We start from the raw sequence: 20,608 nt of genomic DNA, 5'->3' as shown, positions 1-20,608 counted from the left end.
AATAGTTAGGGCCTAAGAAGTGAACGCCAGAAGCATAAAATACGATATAAATGCAACAGTTTTTCCATCCTATAAAACGAATAATTGAAACCAGTATGAAACTTATGGTCATTTCTACGGTCCGGGCAACCTAGGCTTCACTGTACGGCGTTCTTCGACCACATCGAATAGCTACGGCCTCAGCAGTCAACGCCTATAAGTATAAAATACAATAAAAATACAACAGTCTTTCCATCCTATAACAGGAATAATTGTAACCCGTGTGAAGGTGATGGTCATTTCTACGTACCGGGCAATATAGGCTTCACTCTAGGGCGTTGCTCCACCAGATCAAACAGTTAGGGCCTTAGAAGTCAACGCCCGAAGCATAAAATACAAGATAAATAGAAGAGTTTTTCCATTGTATGAAACGAATAATTGCTACCAGTGTAAAAGTTATGGCCATTTCTACGTTCCGGGCTACCTAGGCTTCACCCTAGGGCGTTGTTCCACCAGATCGAATAGTTCGGGCCTAAGAAGTGATCGCCAGAAGCATAAAATACAATATAAATACAACAGTTTTTCCATCGTATAAAACGAATAATTGCAACCACTATGAAACTTATGCGCATTTCTACGTTCCGGGCAACCTAGGCTTCACTCTATGGCGTTCTTCCACCACATCGAATAGCTACGGCCTCAGAAGTCAACACCTGAAGTCTAAAATACAATAAAAATACAACAGTCTTTCCATCCTATAACAGGAATAATTGCAACCCGTGTGAAGGTGATGGTCATTTCTGCGTTCCAGGCAACCTAGGCTTCACTCTAGGGCGTTGTTCCACCAGATCGAATAGTTAGGGCCTAAGAAGTCAACGCCAGAAGCATAAAATACGATATAAATACAACAACTTTTCCATCGTATAAAACGAATAATTGCAACCAGTTTGCAGGTGATGGTCATTTCTACGTACCGGGCAACCTAGGTTTCACTCTAGGGCGTTGCTCCACCAGATCAAACAGTTAGGGCCTTAGAAGCCAACGCCCAAAGCATTAAATACAAAATAAATAGAATAGTTTTTCCATTGTATAAAACGAATAATTGCTAGCAGTGTAAAAGTTATGGTCATTTCTACGTTCCGGGCTACCTAGGCTTCACCCTAGGCCGTTGTTCCACCAGATCGAATAGTTAGGGCCTAAGGAGTGAACGCCAGAAGCATAAAATACAATATAAATACAACAGTTTTTCCATCATATAAAACGGATAATTGCAACCAGTATGAAAGTTATGGTCATTTCTACTTTCCGGGCAACCTAGGCTTCACCCTGGGGCGTAGCTCCAACAGATTGAATAGTTTGGGCCTTAGAAGGCAATGCCCGAAGCATAAAATGCAATAAAAATACAACAGTTTTTCCATCGTATGACAGGATTAATTGCAACCAGTTTGAAAGTGATGGTCATTTCTATGTACCGGGCAATATAGGCTTCACTCTAGGGCGTTGCTCCACCAGATCAAACAGTTAGGGCCTTAGAAGTCAACGCCCGAAGCATAAAATACAAGATAAATAGAAGAGTTTTTCCATTGTATGAAACGAATAATTGCTACCCGTGTAAAAGTTATGGCCATTTCTACGTTCCGGGCTACCTAGGCTTCACCCTAGGGCGTTGTTCCACCAGATCGAATAGTTCGGGCCTAAGAAGTGATCGCCAGAAGCATAAAATACAATATAAATACAACAGTTTTTCCATCGTATAAAACGAATAATTGCAACCACTATGAAACTTATGCGCATTTCTGCGTTCCAGGCAACCTAGGCTTCACTCTAGGGCGTTGTTCCACCAGATCGAATAGTTAGGGCCTAAGAAGTCAACGCCAGAAGCATAAAATACGAGATAAATACAACAACTTTTCCATCGTATAAAACGAATAATTGCAACCAGTTTGCAGGTGATGGTCATTTCTACGTACCGGGCAACCTAGGTTTCACTCTAGGGCGTTGCTCCACCAGATCAAACAGTTAGGGCCTTAGAAGCCAACGCCCGAAGCATTAAATACAAAATAAATAGAATAGTTTTTCCATTGTATAAAACGAATAATTGCTAGCAGTGTAAAAGTTATGGTCATTTCTACGTTCCGGGCTACCTAGGCTTCACCCTAGGCCGTTGTTCCACCAGATCGAATAGTTAGGGCCTAAGGAGTGAACGCCAGAAGCATAAAATACAATATAAATACAACAGTTTTTCCATCATATAAAACGAATAATTGCAACCAGTATGAAAGTTATGGTCATTTCTACTTTCAGGGCAACCTAGGCTTCACCCTGGGGCGTAGCTCCAACAGATTGAATAGTTTGGGCCTTAGAAGGCAATGCCCGAAGCATAAAATGCAATAAAAATACAACAGTTTTTCCATCGTATAACAGGATTAATTGCAACCAGTTTGAAAGTGATGGTCATTTCTACGTTCCGGGCAATCTAGGCTTCATTCTAGGGCGTTGCTCCACTAGATCGAATAGTTAGGGCCTAAGAAGTGAACGCCAGAAGCATAAAATACAATATAAATACAATAGTTTTTCCATCATATAAAACGAATAATTGCAACCAGTATGAAAGTTATGGTCATTTCTACTTTCCGGGCAACCTAGGCTTCACCCTAGGGCGCTGCTCCAACAGATTGTATAGTTAGGGCCTTAGAAGTCAATGCCCGAAGCATAAAATGCAATAAAAATACAACAGTTTTTCCATCATATAACAGGAATAATTGCAACCAATTTGAAAGTGATGGTCATTTATACGTACCGGACAACCTAGGCTTCACTCGAGGGCGTTGCTCCACCAGATCGAATAGTTAGGGCCTTAGAAGTCAACGCCCGAAGCATAAAATACAAGATAAATAGAACAGTTATTCCATCGTATAAAACGAATAATTGCTGCCAGTGTGAAAGTTATGGTCATTTCTACTTGCCGGGCAACCTAGGCTTCACCCTAGGGTGTTGTTCCACCTGATGGAATAGTTAGGGCCTAAGAAGTGAACGCCAGAAGCATAAAATACAATATAAATGCAACAGTTTTTCCATCGTATAAAACGAATAATTGCAACCAGTGTGAAAGTAATGGTCATTTCTACGTTCCGAGCACCCTAGGCGTCACTCTAGGGCGTTGCTCCACCACATCTAATAGCTACGGCCTTAGAAGTCAACGCCAGAGGTACAAAATACAATATAAGTACAACAGCTTTTCCATCGTATAAAACGAATGATTGCAACCAGTGTGAAAGTAATGGTCATTTCTACATTCCGAGCAACCTAGGCTGCACTCTAGGGCGCTGCTCCACCAGATCGAATAGTTAGGTCCTTAGATGTCGACGCCAGAAGCATAAAATACGATATAAATACAACAGCTTTTCCATTGTATAAAAGGAATAATTGCAAACAGTGTGAAAGTAATGGTCATTTCTACGTTCCGGGCAACCTAGCCTTCACTCTACGGTGTTGTTCCACCAGATCGAATAGTTAGGGCCTAAGAAGTGAACGCCAGAAGCATAAAATACAAGATAAATAGAACAGTTATTCCATCATATAACAGGAATAATTGCAACCAGTTTGAAAGTGATGGTCATTTCTCCTTTCCGGGCAACCTAGGCTTCACTCTAGGGCGTTGCTCCACTAGATCGAATAGGTAGGGCCTTAGAAGTCAACGCCAGAAGCATAAAATACAATATAAATACAACAGCTTTTCCATCGTATAAAACGAATAATTGCAACCAGTGTGAAGGTAATGGTCATTTATACGTTCCGAGCACCCTAGGCGTCACTCTAGGGCGTTGCTCCACCACATCTAATAGCTACGGCCTTAGAAGTCAACGCCAGAGGCATAAAATACAATATAAATACAACAGCTTTTCCATCGTATAAAACGAATGATTGCAACCAGTGTGAAAGTAATGGTCATTTCTACGTTCCGGGCAACCTAGGTTTCGCCCTAGGGCGTTGCTCCAACAGATTGAATTGTTAGGGCCTTAGAAGTCAACGCCAGAGGCATAAAATACAATATAAATACAACAGCATTTCCATCGTATAAAAGGAATAATTGCAAACAGTGTGAAAGTAATGGTCATTTCTACGTTCCGGGCAACCTAGGCTTCACTCTACGGTGTTGTTCCACCAGATCGAATAGTTAGGGCCTAAGAAGTGAACGCCAGAAGCATAAAATACAATATAAATATAACAGTTTTTCCATCGTATAAAACGAATAATAGAAACCAGTGTTAAAGTTATGGTCATTTCTACGTTCCGGGCAACCTAGGCTTCGCCCTAGGGCGTTGCTCCAACAGATTGAATAGTTAGGGCCTTAGAAGTCAACGCCCGAAGCATAAAATGCAATAAAAATACAACAGTTTTTCCATCGTATAACAGGGTTAATTGCAACCAGTTTGAAAGTGATGGTCATTTCTACGTTCCGAAACACCTAGGCTTCGCTCTAGGGCGTTGCTCCACCAGATCGAATAGTTAGGGCCTAAGAAGTGAACGCCAGAAGCATAAAATACAATCTAAATGCAACAGTTTTTCCATCGTATAAAACGAATAATTGCAACCAGTGTGAAAGTAATGGTCATTTCTACGTTCCGAGCACCCTAGGCGTCACTCTAGGGCGTTGCTCCACCACATCTAATAGCTACGGCCTTAGAAGTCAACGCCAGAGGCACAAAATACAATATAAGTACAACAGCTTTTCCATCGTATTAGACGAATGATTGCAACCAGTGTGAAAGTAATGGTCATTTCTACGTTCCGGGCAACCTAGGCTTCACTCTACGGTGTTGTTTCACCAGATCGAATAGTTAGGGCCTAAGGAGTGAACGCCAGAAGCATAAAATACAATATAAATACAACAGTTTTTCCATCATATAAAACGAATAATTGCAACCAGTATGAAAGTTATGGTCATTTCTACTTTCAGGGCAACCTAGGCTTCACCCTGGGGCGTAGCTCCAACAGATTGAATAGTTTGGGCCTTAGAAGGCAATGCCCGAAGCATAAAATGCAATAAAAATACAACAGTTTTTCCATCGTATAACAGGATTAATTGCAACCAGTTTGAAAGTGATGGTCATTTCTACGTTCCGGGCAATCTAGGCTTCATTCTAGGGCGTTGCTCCACTAGATCGAATAGTTAGGGCCTAAGAAGTGAACGCCAGAAGCATAAAATACAATATAAATACAATAGTTTTTCCATCATATAAAACGAATAATTGCAACCAGTATGAAAGTTATGGTCATTTCTACTTTCCGGGCAACCTAGGCTTCACCCTAGGGCGCTGCTCCAACAGATTGTATAGTTAGGGCCTTAGAAGTCAATGCCCGAAGCATAAAATGCAATAAAAATACAACAGTTTTTCCATCATATAACAGGAATAATTGCAACCAATTTGAAAGTGATGGTCATTTATACGTACCGGACAACCTAGGCTTCACTCGAGGGCGTTGCTCCACCAGATCGAATAGTTAGGGCCTTAGAAGTCAACGCCCGAAGCATAAAATACAAGATAAATAGAACAGTTATTCCATCGTATAAAACGAATAATTGCTGCCAGTGTGAAAGTTATGGTCATTTCTACTTGCCGGGCAACCTAGGCTTCACCCTAGGGTGTTGTTCCACCTGATGGAATAGTTAGGGCCTAAGAAGTGAACGCCAGAAGCATAAAATACAATATAAATGCAACAGTTTTTCCATCGTATAAAACGAATAATTGCAACCAGTGTGAAAGTAATGGTCATTTCTACGTTCCGAGCACCCTAGGCGTCACTCTAGGGCGTTGCTCCACCACATCTAATAGCTACGGCCTTAGAAGTCAACGCCAGAGGTACAAAATACAATATAAGTACAACAGCTTTTCCATCGTATAAAACGAATGATTGCAACCAGTGTGAAAGTAATGGTCATTTCTACATTCCGAGCAACCTAGGCTGCACTCTAGGGCGCTGCTCCACCAGATCGAATAGTTAGGTCCTTAGATGTCGACGCCAGAAGCATAAAATACGATATAAATACAACAGCTTTTCCATTGTATAAAAGGAATAATTGCAAACAGTGTGAAAGTAATGGTCATTTCTACGTTCCGGGCAACCTAGCCTTCACTCTACGGTGTTGTTCCACCAGATCGAATAGTTAGGGCCTAAGAAGTGAACGCCAGAAGCATAAAATACAAGATAAATAGAACAGTTATTCCATCATATAACAGGAATAATTGCAACCAGTTTGAAAGTGATGGTCATTTCTCCTTTCCGGGCAACCTAGGCTTCACTCTAGGGCGTTGCTCCACTAGATCGAATAGGTAGGGCCTTAGAAGTCAACGCCAGAAGCATAAAATACAATATAAATACAACAGCTTTTCCATCGTATAAAACGAATAATTGCAACCAGTGTGAAGGTAATGGTCATTTATACGTTCCGAGCACCCTAGGCGTCACTCTAGGGCGTTGCTCCACCACATCTAATAGCTACGGCCTTAGAAGTCAACGCCAGAGGCATAAAATACAATATAAATACAACAGCATTTCCATCGTATAAAAGGAATAATTGCAAACAGTGTGAAAGTAATGGTCATTTCTACGTTCCGGGCAACCTAGGCTTCACTCTACGGTGTTGTTCCACCAGATCGAATAGTTAGGGCCTAAGAAGTGAACGCCAGAAGCATAAAATACAATATAAATACAACAGTTTTTCCATCGTATAGCAGGGTTAATTGCAACCAGTTTGAAAGTGATGGTCATTTCTACGTTCCGGGCAACCTAGGCTTCGCCCTAGGGCGTTGCTCCAACAGATTGAATAGTTAGGGCCTTAGAAGTCAACGCCCGAAGCATAAAATGCAATAAAAATACAACAGTTTTTCCATCGTATAGCAGGGTTAATTGCAACCAGTTTGAAAGTGATGGTCATTTCTACGTTCCGAAACACCTAGGCTTCGCTCTAGGGCGTTGCTCCACCAGATCGAATAGTTAGGGCCTAAGAAGTGAACGCCAGAAGCATAAAATACAATATAAATGCAACAGTTTTTCCATCGTATAAAACGAATAATTGCAACCAGTGTGAAAGTAATGGTCATTTCTACGTTCCGAAACACCTAGGCTTCGCTCTAGGGCGTTGCTCCACCAGATCGAATAGTTAGGGCCTAAGAAGTGAACGCCAGAAGCATAAAATACAATATAAATGCAACAGTTTTTCCATCGTATAAAACGAATAATTGCAACCAGTGTGAAAGTAATGGTCATTTCTACGTTCCGAGCACCCTAGGCGTCACTCTAGGGCGTTGCTCCACCACATCTAATAGCTACGGCCTTAGAAGTCAACGCCAGAGGCACAAAATACAATATAAGTACAACAGCTTTTCCATCGTATTAGACGAATGATTGCAACCAGTGTGAAACTAATGGTCATTTCTAGATTCCGAGCAACCTAGGCTTCACTCTAGGGCGTTGTTCCACCAGATAAAACAGTTAGGGCCTTAGAAGTCAACGCCCGAAGCATAAAACACAAAATAAATAGAACTGTCTTTCCATTGTATAGAACGAATAATTGCTACCAGTGTATAAGGTATGGTCATTTCTACGTTCCGGGCAACCTAGGCTTCACCCTAGGGCGTTGATCCACCAGATCGAACAGTTAGGGCCTAAGAAGTGAACGCCAGAAGCATAAAATACAATATAAATACAACAGTTCTTCCACCATATATAATGTATATTTGCAAACAGTGTGAAAGTAATGGTCATTTCTACGTACAGAGCAACCTAGGTTCCACTTTAGGGCGGTGCTCCTCCAAATCGAATAGCTAGGGCCTTAGAAGTCAACGCCAGAAGCATAAAATACAATAAAGATGCAAAAGTTTATCCATCGTATAACAGGAATAACTGCAAACAGTATGAAAGTACTGGTCATTTCTACGTTCCGGGTAACCTAGGTTTCACTCTAGGGCGTTGCTCCACCAGATCGAATAGCTAGGGTCTTAGAATTCAACGCCATAAGAATAAAATACAAAATAGATACAACAGTTTTTCCATCGTATAAAATGAATATTTGCAACCATTGCGAAAGTTATGGTCTTTTCTGCATTCCGGGCAACCTAGGATTCACTCTAGGGCATTGCTCCACCAGATTCAACAGTTAGGGCCTTAGAAGTCAACGCCAGAAGCATAAAATACAAAATAAATGGAACGGTTTTTCCATTGTATAAAACGAATAATAGCAATCAGTGTGAAAGTTATGTTCATTTCTACTTTCCGGGCAACCTGGGCTTCACTCTAGGGCGTTGCTCCACCAGATCGAATAGTTACGGCCTTAGAAGTCAACGCCCGTAGCATAAAGTACAAAATAAATAAAACAGTTTTTCCATCGCATAAAGCGAATAATTGCAACCAGTGTGGAAGTTATGGTCATTTCTACGTTTCGGGCCACCTAGGCTTCACTCTAGCGCGGTGCACCACAAGATCAAATAGTTAGGGCCTAAGAAGTCAACGACAGAAGCATAAAATACAACATAAATACAACAGATTTTCCATCCTATATAATGTATATTTGCAAACAGTGTGAAAGTAATGGTCATTTCTACGTACAGAGCAACCTAGGTTCCACTCTAGGGCGTTGCTCCAACAGATTGAATAGTTAGGGCCTTTCAAATCAATGCCCGAAGCATAAAATACAATAAAGATGCAAAAGTTTTTCCATCGTGTAACAGGAATAACTGCAAACAGTATGAAAGTACTGGTCATTTCTCCGTTACGGGTAACCTAGGTTTCACTCTAGCGTGTTGCTCCACCAGATCGAATAGCTAGGGACTTAGAATTCAACGCCATAAGAATAAAATACAAAATAAGTACAACAGTTTTTCCATCGTATAAAATGAATAATTGCAACCAGTGTGAAAGTTATGGTCATTTCTACATTCCGAGGAACGTAGGCTTCACTCTAGGGCGTTGCTCCACCTGATCGAATAGTTAGGGCCCTAGAAGTCAACGCCAGAAGCATAAAATACAATAAAGATGCAACAGTTTTTCCATCGTATAACAGGAATAACTGCAAACAGTGTGAAAGTACTGGTCATTTCTATGTTCCGGGTAACCTAGGTATCACTCTAGGGCGTTGCTCCACCAGGTCGAATAGCTAGGGACTTAGAATTCAACGCCATAAGAATAAAATACAATACAAATATAACAGTTTTTCCATCGTATAAAACGAATAATAACAACGAGTGTGAAAGTTATGGTTATTTCAACGTTCCGGGCAATCTAGGCAACACTCTAGGGCGTTGCTCCACCTGATCAAATAGCTAGCGACTTAGAATTAAACGCCAGAAGCATAAAATACAATATAAATATAACAGTTTTTCCATCGTATAAAACGAATGATAGCAACCAGTGTGAAAGTTATGGTCATTTCTACGTTCCGGGCAACCTAGGCTTCACTCTAGGGAGTTGCTCCACCAGATCGAATAGTTAGGGCGTTAGAAGTCAACGCCTGAAGCATAAAATACAAAATAAATAAAACAGTTTTTCCATCATATAAAACGAATAATTGCAACCAGGATGAAAGTTATGGTCTTTTCTACTTTCCGGGCAACCTAGGCTTCACCCTAGGGCGTTGCTCCAACACATTGAATAGTTTTGGCCTTTCAAATCAATGCCCGAAGCATAAAATGCAATAAAAATACAACAGTTTTTCCATCATATAACGGGAATAATTGCAAACAGTTTGAAAGTGATGGCCATTTCTACGTTCCGGGTAACCTAGGCTTCACTCTAGGGCGTTGTTCCACCAGATCGAACAGTTAGGCCCTAAGAAGTCAACGCCAGAAGCATAAAATACAACATAAATACAACAGATTTTCCATCATATATAATGTATATTTGCAAACAGTGTGAAAGTAATGGTCATTTCTACGTACAGAGCAACCTAGGTTCCACTCTAGGGCGTTGCTCCACCAAATCGAATAGCTAGGGCCTTAGAAGTCAACGCCAGAAGCATAAAATACAATAAAGATGCAAAAGTTTTTCCATCGTATAACAGGAATAACTGAAAACAGTATGAAAGTACTGGTCATTTCTACGTTCCGGGTAACCTAGGCTTCACTCTAGGGCGTTGCTCCACCTGATCGAGTAGTTATGGCCCTAGAAGTCAACGCCAGAAGCATGAAATACAATAAAGATGCAACAGTTTTTCCATCGTATAACAGGAACAACTGCAAACAGTGTGAAAGTACTGGTCATTTCTACCTTCCGGGTAACCTAGGTATCACTCTCGGGGGTTGCTCCACCAGATCGAATAGCTAGGGACTTAGAATTCAACGCCATAAGAATAAAATACAATATAAATATAACAGTATCTCCATCGTATAAAACGAATAATAACAACCAGTGTAAAATTTATGGTCATTCCTACATTCCGAGCAACCTAGACTTCACTCTAGAGCGTTGCTCCTCCAGATCGAATAGTTGGGTCCTTAGAAGTCAACGCCAGAAGCATAAAATACGATATAAATACAACAGTTTGTCCATCGTAGAACAGGAATATTTGCAACCAGTGCGAATGTTATGGTCATTTCTGCATTCCGGTCAACCTACGCTTCACTCTAGGGCGTTGCTCCACCAGATTCAACAGTTAGGGCCTTAGAAGTCAACGCCCGAAACATAAAATACAAAATAAATGGAACGGTTTTTCCATTGTATAAAACGAATAATAGCAATCACTGTGAAAGTTATGTTCATTTCTACTTTCCGGGCAACCTAGGATTCACCCTAGGGCGTTGCTCCAACTGATTGAATAGTTAGGGCCCTAGAAGTCAATGCCTGAAACATAAAATGCAATCAAAATACAACAGTTTTTACATCATATAACAGGAATAATTGCAACCAGTTTGAAAGTGATGTTCATTTCTACGTTCCGGGCAACCTAGGCTTCACTCTAGGGCGTTGCTCCACCAGATCGAATAGCTAGGGCCTGAGAGGTCAACGCCCGGAGCATAAAATACAAAATAAATAGTACAGTTTTTCCATCGTATAAAACGAATAATTGCTACCAGTGTGGAAGTTATGGTCATTTCTACGTTCCGGGCAACCTAGGCTTCACTCGAGGGCGTTGCTCCACCAGATGGAATAGTTACGGCCTTAGAAGTCAACGCCAGATGCATAAAATACAATAAAGATGCAACAGTTTTTCCATCGTATAACAGGAATAATTGCAACCAGTTTGAAGGTGATGGTCATTTCTTCGTTCCGGGCAACCTAGGCTTCACTCTAGGGCGTTGTTCCACTATATCGAACAGTTAGGGCCAAAGAAGTCAACGCCAGAAGCATAAAATACAATATAAATATAACAGTTTTTCCATTGTATAAAACGAATAATAGCAACCAGTGTGAATGCACTTCTCATTTCTACGTTCCGGATAACCTAGGTTTCACGCTAGGGCGTTGCTCCACCAGATCGAATAGCTAGGGACTTAGAATTCAACGCCATAAGAATAAAATACAAAATAAGTACAACAGTTTTTCCATCGTATAAAATGAATAATTGCAAACAGTGTGAAAGTTATGGTCATTTCTACGTTCCGGGCAACCTAGGCTTCACCCTAGGGCGTTGTTCCACCAGATCGAATAGTTTGGGCCTAAGAAGTGAACGCCAGAAGCATAAAATACAATATAAATACAACAGTTTTTTCATCGTATAAAACGAATAATTGCAACCAGTATTGAAGGTGTGGTCATTTCTACTTTCCGGGCAACCTAGACTTCACCCTAGGGCGTTGCTCCAACAGATTGAATAGTTAGGGCCTTAGAAGTCAATGACGGAAGCATAAAATGCAAAATAAATAGAACAGTTTTTCCATCCTATAAAACGAATAATTGCTACCAGTGTGAAAGTAATGGTCATTTCTACGTTCCGAGCAACCTAGGCGTCACTCTAGGGCGTTGCTCCACCAGATCGAATAGCGAGGGACTTATAATTCATCGCTAAAAGCATAAAATACAATTAAAATACAACAGTTTTTCCATCGTATAACAAGAATAATTGCAACCAGTGTGAAAGTAATGGTCATTTCTACGTTCCGGGCAACCTAGGTTTCAATCCAGGGCGATGCTCCACCAGATTGAATAGTTATGTCCTAAGTAGTCAACGCCAGAAGCATAAAATACGATATAAATACAACAGCTTTACCATCGTATAAAACGAATAATTGCAACCAGTGTGAAAGTAATGGTCATTTCTACGTTCCGAGCAACCTAGGCGTCACTCTAGGGCGTTGCTCCTCCAGATCGAATAGCTAGGGACTTATAATTCATCGCTAAAAGCATAAAATACAATTAAAATACAACAGCTTTTCCATCGTATAACAGGAATAATGGCAACCAGTGTGTAAGTAATGGTCATTTCTACGTTCCGAGCAACCTAGGCGTCACTCTAGGGCGTTGCTCCACCAGATCGTATAGCTAGGGACTTAGAATTCAACGCCAGAACGATAAAACACAACATAAGTACAACAGTTATTCCATCGTATAAAATGAGTAGTTGCAAACATTGTGAAAGTAATGGTCATTTCTACGTTCCGGGCAACCTACGCGTCACTCTAGGGCGTTGCTCCACCACATCTAATAGCTACGGCCTTAGAAGTCAACGCCAGAGGCATAAAATACAATATAAATACAACAGCTTTTCGATCTTACAGAATGAATAATAGCAAACAGTGTGAAAGTAATGGTCATTTCTACGTTCCGGGCAACCTAGGCTTCACTCTAGGTCGTTGCTACACCAGATCAAATAGATAGTGACTTAGAATTAAACGCCAGAAGCATAGAATACAATAAAAATACAACAGTTTTTCCATCGTATAACAGGGATAATAGCAAACAGTGTGAATGTAATGGTCATTTCTACGTTCCGGGCAACCTAGGATTCACTCTAGAGCGTTGCTCCAACAGATTGAATAGTTAGGTCCTTAAAAGTCAATGACCGAAGCATAAAATGCAATAAAAGCACAACAGTTTTTCCGTCATATAACAGGAATAACTGCAAACAGTTTGAAAGTGATGGCCATTTCTACGTTCCGGGTAACCTAGGCTTCACTCTAGGGCGTTGTTCCACCAGATCGAAAAGTTAGGCCCTAAGAAGTCAACGCCAGAAGCATAAAATACAATATAAATATAACAGTTTTTCCATCGTATAAAACGGATGATAGCAACCAGTGTGAAAGTTATGGTCATTTCTACGTTCCGGGCAACCTAGGCTTCACTCTAGATAGTTGCTCCACCAGATCGAATAGTTAGGGCCTTAGAACTCAACGCCTGAAGCATAAAATACAAAATAAATAAAACAGTTTTTCCATCGTATAAAACTAATAATTGCTACCAGTGTGAAAGTTATGGTCATTTCTACGGCCCGCGCAACCTGGGCTTTACCCTAGCGCGTTGTTCCACCAGATGGAACAGTTAGGGCCTAAGAAGTCAACGTCAGAAGCATAAAATACGATATAAATACAATAGCTTTTCCATCGTATAAAGCGATTAATTGCAACCAGTGTGGAAGTTATGGTCATTTCTACGTTTCGGGCAACCTAGGCTTCACTCTAGGGAGATGCTCCACAAGATCAAATAGTTAGGGCCTAAGAAGTCAACGCCAGAAGCACAAAATACAACACAGATACAACAGATTTTCCATCATATATAATGTATATTTGCAAACAGTGTGAAAGTAATGGTCATTTCCACGTACCAGGCAACCTAGGTTCTACTCTAGGGCGTTGCTCCACCAAACCGAATAGCTAGGGCCTTAGAAGTCAACGCCAGAAGCATAAAATAAATAAAGATGCAAAAGTATTTCCATCGTATAACAGGAATAACTGCAAACAGTATGAAAGTACTGGTCATTTCTACGTTCCGGCTAACCTAGGTTTCACGCTAGGGCGTTGCTCCACCAGATCGAATAGCTAGGGACTTAGAATTCAACGCCATAAGAATAAAATACAAAATAAGTACAACAGTTTTTCCATCGTATAAAGTGAATAATTGCAACCAGTGTGAAAGTTATGGCCATTTCTACGTTCCGGGCAACCTAGGCTTCACCCTAGGGCGTTGTTCCACCAGATCGAATAGTTAGGGCCTAAGAGGTGAACGCCACAAGCATAAAATACAATATAAATACAACAGTTTTTTCATCGTATAAAACGAATAATTGCAACCAGTATTGAAGATGTGGTCATTTCTACTTTCCGGGCAACCTAGACTTCACCCTAGGGCGTTGCTCCAACAGATTGAATAGTTAGGGCCTTAGAAGTCAATGCCGGAAGCATAAAATGCAAAATAAATAGAACAGTTTTTCCATCGTATAAAACGAATAATTGCTACCAGTGTGAAAGTAATGGTCATTTCTACGTTCCGAGCAACCTAGGCGTCACTCTAGGGCGTTGCTCCACCAGATCGAATAGCTAGGGACTTATAATTCATCGCTAAAAGCATAAAATACAATTAAAATACAACAGTTTTTCCATCGTATAACAGGAATAATTGCAACCAGTGTGAATGTAATGGTCATTTCTACGTTCCGGGCAACCTAGGATTCACTCTAGGGCGTTGCTCCACCAGGTCGAATAGCTAGGGACTTAGAATTCAACGCCATAAGAATAAAATACAATACAAATATAACAGTTTTTCCATCGTATAAAAGGAATAATTGCAAATAGTGTGAAAGTAATGGTCATTTTTACGTTCCGGGCAAGCTAGGCTTCACCATAGGCCGTTGTTCCACCAGATCGAATAGTTAGGGCCTAAGAAGTGAACGCCAGAAGCATAAAATGCAATAAAAATACAACAGTTTTTCCAGCGTATAACAGGATTAATTGCAACCAGTTTGAAAGTTATGGTCATTTCTACGTTCCGGGCAACCTAGGCTTCACTCTAGGGAGTTGCTCCACCAGATCGAATAGTTAGGGCGTTAGAAGTCAACGCCTGAAGCATAAAATACAAAATAAATAAAACAGTTTTTCCATCATATAAGACGAATAATTGCAACCAGGATGAAAGTTATGGTCTTTTCTACTTTCCGGGCAACCTAGGCTTCACCCTAGGGCGTTGCTCCAACACATTGAATAGTTAGGGCCTTAGAAGTCAATGCCCGAAGCATAAAATGCAATAAAAATACAACAGTTTTTACATCGTATAGCAGGAATAATTTGCAACCAGTGTGATGGTAGTGGTCATTTCTACGTTCCGGGCAACCCAGGTTTCACTCCAGGGCGTTGCTCCACCGGATCGAATAGTTACGGCCTAAGAAGTCAACGCCAGAAGCATAAAATACAATATAAATACAACAGCTTTTCCATCGTACAAAATGAATAATAGCAAACAGTGTGAAAGTAATGGTCATTTCTACGTTCCGGGCAACCTAGGCTTCACTCTAGGTCGTTGCTCCACCAGATCAAATAGCTCGCGAATTAGAATTAAACGCCAGAAGCATAGAATACAATAAAAATACAACAGTTTTTCCTTCGTATAACAGGAATAATTGCAACCAGTGTGAATGTAATGGTCATTTCTACGTTCCGGGCAATCTAGGATTCACTCTAGGGCGTTGCTCCAACAGATTGAATAGTTTTGGCCTTTCAAATCAATGCCCGAAGCATAAAATGCAATAAAAATACAACAGTTTTTCCATCATATAACGGGAATAATTGCAAACAGTTTGAAAGTGATGGCCATTTCTACGTTCCGGGTAACATAGGCTTCACTCTAGGGCGTTGTTCCACCAGATCGAACAGTTAGGCCCTAAGAAGTCAACGCCAGAAGCATAAAATACAACATAAATACAACAGATTTTCCATCATATATAATGTATATTTGCAAACAGTGTGAAAGTAATGGTCATTTCTACGTACAGAGCAACCTAGGTTCCACTCTAGGGCGTTGCTCCACCAAATCGAATAGCTAGGGCCTTAGAAGTCAACGCCAGAAGCATAAAATACAATAAAGATGCAAAAGTTTTTCCATCGTATAACAGGAATAACTGAAAACAGTATGAAAGTACTGGTCATTTCTACGTTCCGGGTAACCTAGGTTTCACTCTAGGGCGTTGCTCCACCTGATCGAGTAGTTAGGGCCTTAGAAGTCAACGCCAGAAGCATGAAATACAATAAAGATGCAACAGTTTTTCCATCGTATAACAGGAACAACTGCAAACAGTGTGAAAGTACTGGTCATTTCTACCTTCCGGGTAACCTAGGTATCACTCTCGGGCGTTGCTCCACCAGATCGAATAGCTAGGGACTTAGAATTCAACGCCATAAGAATAAAATACAATATAAATATAACAGTATCTCCATCGTATAAAACGAATAATAACAACCAGTGTGAAATTTATGGTCATTCCTACATTCCGAGCAACCTAGACTTCACTCTAGAGCGTTGCTCCTCCAGATCGAATAGTTGGGTCATTAGAAGTCAACGCCAGAAGCATAAAATACGATATAAATACAACAGTTTGTCCATCGTAGAACAGGAATATTTGCAACCAGTGCGAATGTTATGGTCATTTCTGCATTCCGGGCAACCTAGGCTTCACTCTAGGGCGTTGCTCCACCAGATTCAACAGTTAGGGCCTTAGAAGTCAACGCCCGAAGCATAAAATACAAAATAAATGGAACGGTTTTTCCATTGTATAAAACGAATAATAGCAATCACTGTGAAAGTTATGTTCATTTCTACTTTCCGGGCAACCTAGGATTCACCCTAGGGCGTTGCTCCAACTGATTGAATAGTTAGGGCCCTAGAAGTCAATGCCTGAAACATAAAATGCAATCAAAATACAACAGTTTTTACATCATATAACAGGAATAATTGCAACCAGTTTGAAAGTGATGTTCATTTCTACGTTCCGGGCAACCTAGGCTTCACTCTAGGGCGTTGCTCCACCAGATCGAATAGCTAGGGCCTGAGAGGTCAACGCCTGGAGCATAAAATACAAAATAAATAGTACAGTTTTTCCATCGTATAAAACGAATAATTGCTACCAGTGTGGAAGTTATGGTCATTTCTACGTTCCGGGCAGCCTAGGCTTCACTCTAGGGCGTTGCTCCACCACATGGAATAATTACGGCCTTAGAAGTCAACGCCAGATGCATAATATACAATAAAGATGCAACAGTTTTTCCATCGTATAACAGGAATAATTGCAACCAGTTTGAAGGTGATGGTCATTTCTTCGTTCCGGGCAACCTAGGCTTCACTCTAGGGCGTTGTTCCACTCTATCGAACAGTTAGGGCCAAAGAAGTCAACGCCATAAGAATAAAATACAAAATAAGTACAACAGTTTTTCCATCGTATAAAATGAATAATTGCAAACAGTGTGAAAGTTATGGTCATTTCTACGTTCCGGGCAACCTAGGCTTCACCCTAGGGCGTTGTTCCACCAGATCGAATAGTTTGGGCCTAAGAAGTGAACGCCAGAAGCATAAAATACAATATAAGTACAACAGTTTTTCCATCGTATAAAATGAATAATTGCAACCAGTGTGAAAGCTATGGACATTTCTACATTCCGAGGAACGTAGGCTTCACTCTAGGGCGTTGCTCCACCTGATCGAATAGTTAGGGCCCTAGAAGTCAACGCCAGAAGCATAAAATACAATAAAGATGCAACAGTTTTGCCATCGTATAACAGGAATAACTGCAAACAGTGTGAAAGTACTGGTCATTTCTATGTTCCGGGTAACCTAGGTATCACTCTAGGGCGTTGCTCCACCAGGTCGAATAGCTAGGGACTTAGAATTCAACGCCATAAGAATAAAATACAATACAAATATAACAGTTTTTCCATCGTATAAAACGAATAATAACAACGAGTGTGAAAGTTATGGTTATTTCAACGTTCCGGGCAATCTAGGCAACACTCTAGGGCGTTGCTCCACCTGATCAAATAGCTAGCGACTTAGAATTAAACGCCAGAAGCATAAAATACAATATAAATATAACAGTTTTTCCATCGTATAAAACGAATGATAGCAACCAGTGTGAAAGTTATGGTCATTTCTACGTTCCGGGCAACCTAGGCTTCACTCTAGGGAGTTGCTCCACCAGATCGAATAGTTAGGGCGTTAGAAGTCAACGCCTGAAGCATAAAATACAAAATAAATAAAACAGTTTTTCCATCATATAAAACGAATAATTGCAACCAGGATGAAAGTTATGGTCTTTTCTACTTTCCGGGCAACCTAGGCTTCACCCTAGGGCGTTGCTCCAACACATTGAATAGTTAGGGCCTTAGAAGTCAATGCCCGAAGCATAAAATGCAATAAAAGTACAACAGTTTTTCCATCATATAACAGGAGTAATTGCAACCAGTTTGAATGTGATGGTCATTTCTACGTTCCGGGCAACCTAGGCGTCACTCTAGGGCGTTGCTCCACCACATCTAATAGCTACGGCCTTAGAAGTCAACGCCAGAGGCATAAAATACAATATAAATACAACAGCTTTTCCATCGTACAAAATGAATAATAGCAAACAGTGTGAATGTACTTCTCATTTCTACGTTCCGGATAACCTAGGTTTCACGCTAGGGCGTTGCTCCACCAGATCGAATAGCTAGGGACTTAGAATTCAACGCCATAAGAATAAAATACAAAATAAGTACAACAGTTTTTCCATCGTATAAAATGAATAATTGCAAACAGTGTGAAAGTTATGGTCATTTCTACGTTCCGGGCAACCTAGGCTTCACCCTAGGGCGTTGTTCCACCAGATCGAATAGTTTGGGCCTAAGAAGTGAACGCCAGAAGCATAAAATACAATATAAATACAACAGTTTTTTCATCGTATAAAACGAATAATTGCAACCAGTATTGAAGGTGTGGTCATTTCTACTTTCCGGGCAACCTAGACTTCACCCTAGGGCGTTGCTCCAACAGATTGAATAGTTAGGGCCTTAGAAGTCAATGACGGAAGCATAAAATGCAAAATAAATAGAACAGTTTTTCCATCCTATAAAACGAATAATTGCTACCAGTGTGAAAGTAATGGTCATTTCTACGTTCCGAGCAACCTAGGCGTCACTCTAGGGCGTTGCTCCACCAGATCGAATAGCGAGGGACTTATAATTCATCGCTAAAAGCATAAAATACAATTAAAATACAACAGTTTTTCCATCGTATAACAAGAATAATTGCAACCAGTGTGAAAGTAATGGTCATTTCTACGTTCCGGGCAACCTAGGTTTCAATCCAGGGCGATGCTCCACCAGATTGAATAGTTATGTCCTAAGTAGTCAACGCCAGAAGCATAAAATACGATATAAATACAACAGCTTTACCATCGTATAAAACGAATAATTGCAACCAGTGTGAAAGTAATGGTCATTTCTACGTTCCGAGCAACCTAGGCGTCACTCTAGGGCGTTGCTCCTCCAGATCGAATAGCTAGGGACTTATAATTCATCGCTAAAAGCATAAAATACAATTAAAATACAACAGCTTTTCCATCGTATAACAGGAATAATGGCAACCAGTGTGTTAGTAATGGTCATTTCTACGTTCCGAGCAACCTAGGCGTCACTCTAGGGCGTTGCTCCACCAGATCGAATAGCTAGGGACTTAGAATTCAACGCCAGAACGATAAAACACAACATAAGTACAACAGTTATTCCATCGTATAAAATGAGTAGTTGCAAACATTGTGAAAGTAATGGTCATTTCTACGTTCCGGGCAACCTAGGCGTCACTCTAGGGCGTTGCTCCACCACATCTAATAGCTACGGCCTTAGAAGTCAACGCCAGAGGCATAAAATACAATATAAATACAACAGCTTTTCGATCTTACAGAATGAATAATAGCAAACAGTGTGAAAGTAATGGTCATTTCTACGTTCCGAGCAACCTAGGCGTCACTCTAGGGCGTTGCTCCTCCAGATCGAATAGCTAGGGACTTATAATTCATCGCTAAAAGCATAAAATACAATTAAAATACAACAGCTTTTCCATCGTATAACAGGAATAATGGCAACCAGTGTGTTAGTAATGGTCATTTCTACGTTCCGAGCAACCTAGGCGTCACTCTAGGGCGTTGCTCCACCAGATCGAATAGCTAGGGACTTAGAATTCAACGCCAGAACGATAAAACACAACATAAGTACAACAGTTATTCCATCGTATAAAATGAGTAGTTGCAAACATTGTGAAAGTAATGGTCATTTCTACGTTCCGGGCAACCTAGGCGTCACTCTAGGGCGTTGCTCCACCACATCTAATAGCTACGGCCTTAGAAGTCAACGCCAGAGGCATAAAATACAATATAAATACAACAGCTTTTCGATCTTACAGAATGAATAATAGCAAACAGTGTGAAAGTAATGGTCATTTCTACGTTCCGGGCAACCTAGGCTTCACTCTAGGTCGTTGCTCCACCAGATCAAATAGATAGTGACTTAGAATTAAACGCCAGAAGCATAGAATACAATAAAAATACAACAGTTTTTCCATCGTATAACAGGGATAATAGCAAACAGTGTGAATGTAATGGTCATTTCTACGTTCCGGGCAACCTAGGATTCACTCTAGAGCGTTGCTCCAACAGATTGAATAGTTAGGTCCTTAAAAGTCA

The sequence above is a fragment of the Calliopsis andreniformis genome, unplaced genomic scaffold, assembly GCF_051401765.1.
Source record: "Calliopsis andreniformis isolate RMS-2024a unplaced genomic scaffold, iyCalAndr_principal scaffold0007, whole genome shotgun sequence".
Lineage (NCBI taxonomy): Eukaryota > Metazoa > Arthropoda > Insecta > Hymenoptera > Andrenidae > Calliopsis > Calliopsis andreniformis.
The sequence above is the reverse complement of the archived record's forward strand: the minus strand, read 5'-3'. Positions refer to the sequence as shown.